We start from the raw sequence: 7,917 nt of genomic DNA on the forward strand, positions 1-7,917 counted from the left end.
CAAAAAAACGTTATCTAACCTAATGAGAGAGACTCTGGGATATGTTGTCACACGTCCCGCTCCCACTTATTATGAATATTCTCTCCATTCACCTTGGTATTAACCTACCCAAACACCATCCTTTAGGGGGACACTTCTAGGGTGCCACGAGGCCGAGGATAGATCTCACGGTGTGAACTTTTAGGGAGAAACGTGTAGAGATTTAAGTGAAGTATCATATACCCCAAGTACTTCCCACTGAATGTTCTACATAGGGTTTCATTAACTTAGACAATCCGGCTACTGATTTTATCTAAGTGCGAGTTTAGTTTTCTCAAAAACAACTCTTGCTTTTGATAATCAAACAAGTTCGAATCAAGTCTTATTAAACACTTTAACAGACTATCATTAAATTTGCATGTATGTAGCAAATCTATCTAATTCACCTTTTCAGGTAGGTTCCCAAGTAGGGGTGTTCTGTTTCCGTCAGCTTAAATACTCTAGCCTAGACAGAACCCGTCTTAGACAAAAGGTCCCTTATAGATAGATTTGATACATATTTAATATTTTATTAGTCAATTTAATCCTATTAAATCGATTAAAAGATTAAACTTACGTTTCTAATCTCATTAGAACCATGATCTTAAGTCTATTTCAATCAAAATTTAAAACTCTTTTAAAACATAATTATAGTTAAGTATGCATGCATGTCTTTCTTATTGATTTTAGTTCTAATTTCTTTAATTATAACACTTATAAAAAAGAAACAACTAAAACCAACCACATTGCTAAGCTAGAATAGGTATTTATAACTTTTATAAATTAACCTAAGTGTCATGCTTCATGAAATGTTTATTCTGTACTATGTATAACTCTTATATAACTTGTAATGAACCAAGCCTACATGCTTTCATACACCCTTATACTATAACACTTATAATATAAAGATGATGCATGGATATGCTTAATGCATGCATATATTATAACTCTTATATTAAATGATGCATGAGCATGCTTTAAAGTAATTTAATCATGCAAGCTATTATATTATTACTCTTATAATATAAAGATGATGCATGAATAAATTCAACCTATGGTGGGTTTTAAAACTATATGGCATACTTTATGACATATAATTAAACATACATCACATGCACATTCATTAAAAAAAAAAAAGAAATAATGGACTGGGATGATTAGCCTAAAAAACCGAAAAAAAACTATCTATTACATAAGCCATCAAGTCATCCGGTTCAAACAGGCGAATTGGGTCTTGAACCGCCCGAACAAAGCCTCGCTCCTTGATCGTATAGTAGCTTCTAATGATTGTCAAGTAACCCTGATCGAGCAGAGACGATCGTATAGCATGGATTGAGTGCCTTTGATTATGCGATGAAGCATGAAGGCCATGTGACCGTGCAGTGCACATCGAGCAACGTATGCCTAAACAATTGAGTAGACGACAACTATGCGATGAAGCATGATTGTCTAAACGATCAAGGAGCAAGCGTTGAGTATCTCATACCGAGGATCGAGTAGTCAGTGACTATGCGATGAACATGCTGGCCTACTTGATTGTTTAGTGCGCATGCCTACCATGCGTCGAGTATCATATACTTAGCGTCTACGGGATCGAGTAGCCAACGCAACACGATCGAGTAGCCAATGCAACACGATCGAGTAAACTCTTTACTTGATCGCGTAGCATCAACCATGTGATCGTTTAGTAAATACTATACGATCGAGTAGAACTTTTCTACACGATCGCGTAGCCAAATCTAAACGATTGTTTAGCCTGGGCTACACGATGCGACCAACCCTTGGTCCCCTTCCTCGAAGTGAACAACATTTTCATGCATTGAAGCTTCATCATGAACAACTCTTACAGACTCAAACACTTTGCATACAGACTCGATAGCAAAGTAATTATGCCAAAAAATGCAGGGTCCCTTACAAATTAACTTGAAATGTAAAGAAAGCTTTAACAAACAGAGGCAATCATCTCGAAACATCCATCACTTCACATTCATAATTACATCTAACACTTAAACGCACTGTAGAAACTGAAAACCCACCAAGACTACAAGTAATTCAATACATCAATGGAATTTGGAATATCATAACAACCTGACTCTGATACCAATTGCAGGAACTCTTAAAACAAAGAACCAATGAGTGGAAGCAGATTTTTTCAAACCCCATTGTAAAAGAATATGAACATTTGCAATCTAACAGAACAATTATGCATAAAATCTAAATTACACCATGCTTTAAAAAGAAAATACTAGAGATCGAGTAAACGTACCCTTGAAGAATCTTTCTTCTTGTATTTCCTCGATCAATCAACCCAACGTTCAACAACACGAATTCCACGCGAACAAATCCAACAAACAGTGCGAACTGTCAGATCCTTGATCACAATCAAGTTAAACTCGATACTTGACTCTCAAATGCAAACTCGACACTACTAAGAGGATACCTTGGTATTCTCGGTGTGAGAATCTAGGAGGTGTGGGCTCTGTTTGGATTTGGTAGAGGGAAGGAGGAACTGAACGATCGTGTAGACAATCGAGTAAGTGGGAAAAGACTGAAGACTATCGTGTAGACTTGGGTACTCGATCGTTTAGTAACGAGTATCTATCGTATAGGAAAACTCGATGCTAGATCGTTTACTCTCTCAACGCTATCGTGTAGCTTTTTCTTGCTGCGCGTTCGATTATGAAAAAATGAAAACGATTTTCATTTTATCCATCAATTATCAAAAACTAATTATAACTTCCCACTCATTCGGTTATTGGAGAAAACCAAAATCAATTATCTTATAATTGATTTAATTATAAATAAATATAATAACTAATTTATCATATTATATTTATAACCTATAGTTTTAATATCACATCATATGCAATATATATAAACCATAGTCTTTTTTCTCCATTTTGGCATTTAATATAAATCATATTTATATTAATTCATCCAATTAATGTATCTAATACATCAAATCAATTATATCATATATAATTGAATCAAATTAGTTATATCATATATAATGAAATTCCCTCTTGTTAATTTGAACACTTCAAACTAACCCAAAAACTGATTCTCAACATGAATCCATTGAGCTACCAAGGGGCTCTTATGGATCTGAGCTTGAAGCTCTAACGGTACGTTAATAACTAACTAAACTCTCTAATCACGATGTCCACCATCTGTTAACTGTCGGGCATTCCACTAAAGACCGACAACTGCACTTTTCACGCTACAAATATATTTCTGTGTCCATCGAATATAACCAATCAACAATACGATGACCTTTCACAAATCACTCGTAAGTATAGTTGAGCCAATTTACCGTTTTCCCCTGTAGTTACATCTAACTCCTTAACCACTGATTCCTCTAATGAACAATACGCCATAGTCTCACTACGAATAAACTCTTCTTGGGCCAAGAGAAGGTGTGGCACCACATTGTTCAAGCCCTCGAATCATGGTTATCCTAGTGAAATGAAAGTCTCTTTCATGAACAACATTATATAACGAGATTAAACATTTCGTGGTCCGGTCTTATACAAATTCCTTTATATAGAGCATCCCTGCTCGTATGTCTAATACATGAATGGCCAGGATCAAACTATTTATAGCACTTTACAATATTTGTAACAACTACAAAGCAGGCCATACTCGTAGTGTCACCAGGATAACGCTTCCCTCATTTATCCATATACTACAGACCATTTAGGTTATCACTTAAAGTACGATCCACTTGTATGTCTCCACATACATGCTTAAGTTACAATGACAACCAAAGATCTTAGTTGGTTTGTGGTTAATGCAACTAAAATATCTCATATTTCATAGACAGAAGTGAATAAAATATCTCATATTATTAATCACCAAATGTTTATTCATATATGTGTTTACAAACTACAGGACCCTACGAGATTTAGGGCATCAACCCCAATAGGAATGAGGTGCGAGAGGAAGTATTCTATGATTTTTGTGTTTGTATTTTGAATTTTCCATTTTAGTTTTTCTCCTTTCCATTGTATTTTCAATAAATCTTAAATTAAATCATTGTACTCCCAATAAATCTTAAATTTAGTCCATCTTTGACTTTGAGGTTGATAATACATGATTTACGTTCGTCAGGTTATGCTCATTTTTTCTAATTATACATATGTTTTATAATTTATTGAACTTATACGAGAATTTTCTTTTAACAATAGTTAGAACAATAACATATTAAAGAGTTAAAATGGTAACACTCTTTAAAGTTTATAATTAAGATTGCAACACTATCTATGTTTGAGGTGTAATTTGATGAAATTAAAATATTATGATTAAAAATCATACAACTTGACGAGTTTGAGGTTTAAATTGATTTTCATCGCTAAATCTTATTTCCATTTAGGTTTTTTATTTGTCTTTTTTCTCTAAATATTCTCCCTAAATATTATTTTCCTTTAAAGAAGTAGAGATAGAGGCCAACCAAAACTAACCTGTATGTTTCTTAAAGAAGGGTATAAGTAAAGAAAATGATAGAATGACAGAGAATTAGGGGTTTGATAAGGTTAAAGAAGTTGAGCTTAACCATCACAAATCCACTACTCAATGAAATTTTTAAACGACTGATTAAGAAACTGATGAAGAAACCTAACATAATAAAGATCAATTGGGGGACCAATCTAGGCCAACCCCAAGGTTGAAACAACTATGGCCAATCCTACTTACATAGAGGTTGAGGTCGATTGTGGTCATTGGGAGGTTAATGTGGCTCGTTCTCTAAAAAAAGAGAGGGTGAGATGAAGCTAAACAACATCGAAAACTTAGTTGGACATACAAAACCAAAACTAGAAATTGAGGGCTTACTGATAGAGCCCGAAACTTACGTCGTTAATTGATGCGTGTGATTTGTGATGTGATTTTGCAGTGATGTGTGTTATGCGGTGATCATACAAGTTTTCCTAACAAGACCCAAGTACAAGCCTTATTAGGTTTCCTGGTAAGTCCAGGGTCGTACACAGGGTCTACTAAGTAAATATACGACAGTCACTTTGATTCCTTTGCGATGGTAAAAACAAATGAAGTGGATGGTGTTTTGATTAAGAATTTTTCCTATGTGATAGAGTTGAATGTAGAGTTGATGAAATTGAGAGTTACAATGAGTATGCGACGAAAGGGTTTAGCTGACACTTCCTAAGATTATGCACAAGTTATGTGATCATGTTACACATAAATAACAGCACGTCATCTCTCAATGCAGAATGCCATCATTCCTATTTTTAGGAGGCATGCGATGTATACGAAAAATTCGATAGGACTTATGTTTAATCCTCTATTCTTGTCTATGCGATGATGAATGATGCACACATAAAACAAGGTGGCCGCATACAATCATATCCTATTTCTAGGGTGCATGCGATGTGTAAATAGCGATAGAATTTATGTCTATGTTTTTATTTCTTGCTTATGCGGTTCTAATTTGACTCTCTCAAGCCTAGATTCTAATCTAACTTTCTGAAGTCTAGATTACATCTTTAGGCTACTTTCTCAAGTATCTCTAAAGGGTGAATGACGCATACATAAGACAAGATGATTGCATAAAGTGCAAATCTTAAGTCATGCTAGCTAAATGATTCTCAACCCATTCAAAAATTTAGCTACTCATGCGGAATATGGAGAGATAGAACATAGATTGAAATGAGATGTCTATTTTCTACAAATAAAGTACTGAATACAAAATAACAAATGGAACTAAGAGATAAGAAGCCCGGTAAGCAATGTCTTGCTTCCCGTGGCCTTTTACACTGTTCTTTTTCACTCCAACTCTGTTCTCGATATGTATTTTTGCTCTCACAAGTGTTGGCCCTCTCTCTATAACGCTTTTCGGCAGTCTCTCGATCTGTCCGAGAATGATCTCTCGGCTTCCTCATCTCCTTGCTCGTCTCCGTCTTATAAGTATATCTACGAGTATGTGCGTGAACTAACTCTCTAACTTCTTCTTTCCTAACTTGTTAACGACTTTTACATTGGTGGCCTTCGGTATTTATAGAGCTCAAGGTGAAGCAGCCTTTCTCTCTAATGATTGCAATGATGGGCAGTCATTAATTCCCCTACTCTGATGCGTCGATTAATGGTCACCAAAAGTTGAGTGTACTTGCTACAATGTGGTTTTAACAGCTTGTCAACTAAATTCGAATTCGACCGTCATTAGCTTTCCGTCCTATCATGATTTATTATGCTGTCACCTTGACGCGCAGTCTTTATGCGGCCACCTCTTTAAGAAACTTCTCACGATTGCATATGATCGCATGCCTTGTGATCGCAATCTTCAAGCGCGCTGACGCCTAATTTCTTTGGATTGCAATTTTACTTGCGCCATCGCATTTTTCCTGAACAAAATAAGTAAATTAACTGCTTTTATGCGATGGGTGCATGCGATCGCAATTTCTTCAATTTAGCGCTTTTGGACATGATATTGCTTATTTTTACCATCACATTCTCTCATTGTTTTACTTATTTGAGCTATAATAACTTGTATTTCTACCCGTTATCATTAATAAGCTTCAAACTTGATCAAAAGAAAATTTGTAAATACCGAACTACTCCTATCACTACAAAGATCTAGAAATAGTGGTAAGTCTGAGTCGACCCGCAGGGAAGCACAATTGGTTTCACTAAGTTAATTTTTCTAATTAGAGCGGTAAATGGGGGATTTTGTGTGGAAGAGATATATGCGTAAAATTAAAAATAAAAAGGTAAATGTAATCTAGAATAGGAGTCTATCTAATTTCTAGAGCAAGAGAGAGTTTCCTATGCAATTTCTTTCATTAGGCATCAATTAATTACAGTGGATATGTCAACCCCTCAACCTATTAGAAAGTCTAATAGCCCAATTAGCCAAATTTGATATTAAACCAAATTAGCCCTAATTCAATTTACAACTCTTCCTTCTTAGCGACATACAAGTTAAAATTGAATTGCATTACGAAAGGGTTCAATTGTCGAGACATATTACAAGTCAGAAAAGCAATATCTTATAGCATGGTTTATTGGGAAGGATTATACTAGGGTATACATGAGTTTGGCCAGAAAAAGTCTAGATCCCTAAATATGCAATCCTAATACGTGCAACTTAATCAATCAATATTGAATAGGCTATGACGATTTTGCATACAAGAACTTCAATAAATTAATTTGTCAGATCAATTCAAAGAAACTCTATTACAGTTAAAACAAATCCACCCAAAGGGTTTACAAAAATTCAGTTAAATTAATTTGAAAACTGTCACACCCTGCCCCGAGCCCGCACTTCTGAGCTCGAGGAGAGGTGTGACGGACTGTAGATACCACCCTTTTGTGATACCTATTGTCCAACTGAACCTCTTTACTACACTCAGTAAACTTTAAGTCAAGGAGATACCAACAACTGATTAAATAGGCCCATTTTATTACAACAATGTAATGTTTATAAAACTCCATGACTTAACTATAAAGTTTACAACAACCACTCTTTAAAACCCTCCAGAAGTGTGACTGTGGCTTGTGGCAGACCTTGACCTTAGCAGCACCCTGGAATTCCTCATCTTTTACTACATGGGAAGAAAAACATTTGAAAATGGGGTGAGCTTGCTAGCCCAGTGAGTGACAAGAAAACTAATTCTTATGTAAAAGAAGTACAGTCATGCCTTAGGTACTTTTGCTCAGATACCTTCTTAAAATTTGTCCTTCAATATTGAGCTCCTCAGATACCTTCTCAAATGTCCTTCGGTATCGAGTTTCAAGTAAAACTAGTCATACAATGACTTTCTTTAAAAAGCATAGAAAACATGTCTTTATCTGAAAGATCTTTCTTTAGAACATGGTTTCTTTAAAACATTGTAAAGATTTAGTCACTCACCTTGGTCGTTTAGGAACCTTTCTCTCTAGAAGTTCCTT

The sequence above is a fragment of the Benincasa hispida genome, chromosome 1, assembly GCF_027475165.1.
Source record: "Benincasa hispida cultivar pf3 chromosome 1, pf3_genome.v1.1, whole genome shotgun sequence".
Taxonomy (NCBI): Eukaryota; Viridiplantae; Streptophyta; class Magnoliopsida; order Cucurbitales; family Cucurbitaceae; genus Benincasa; species Benincasa hispida.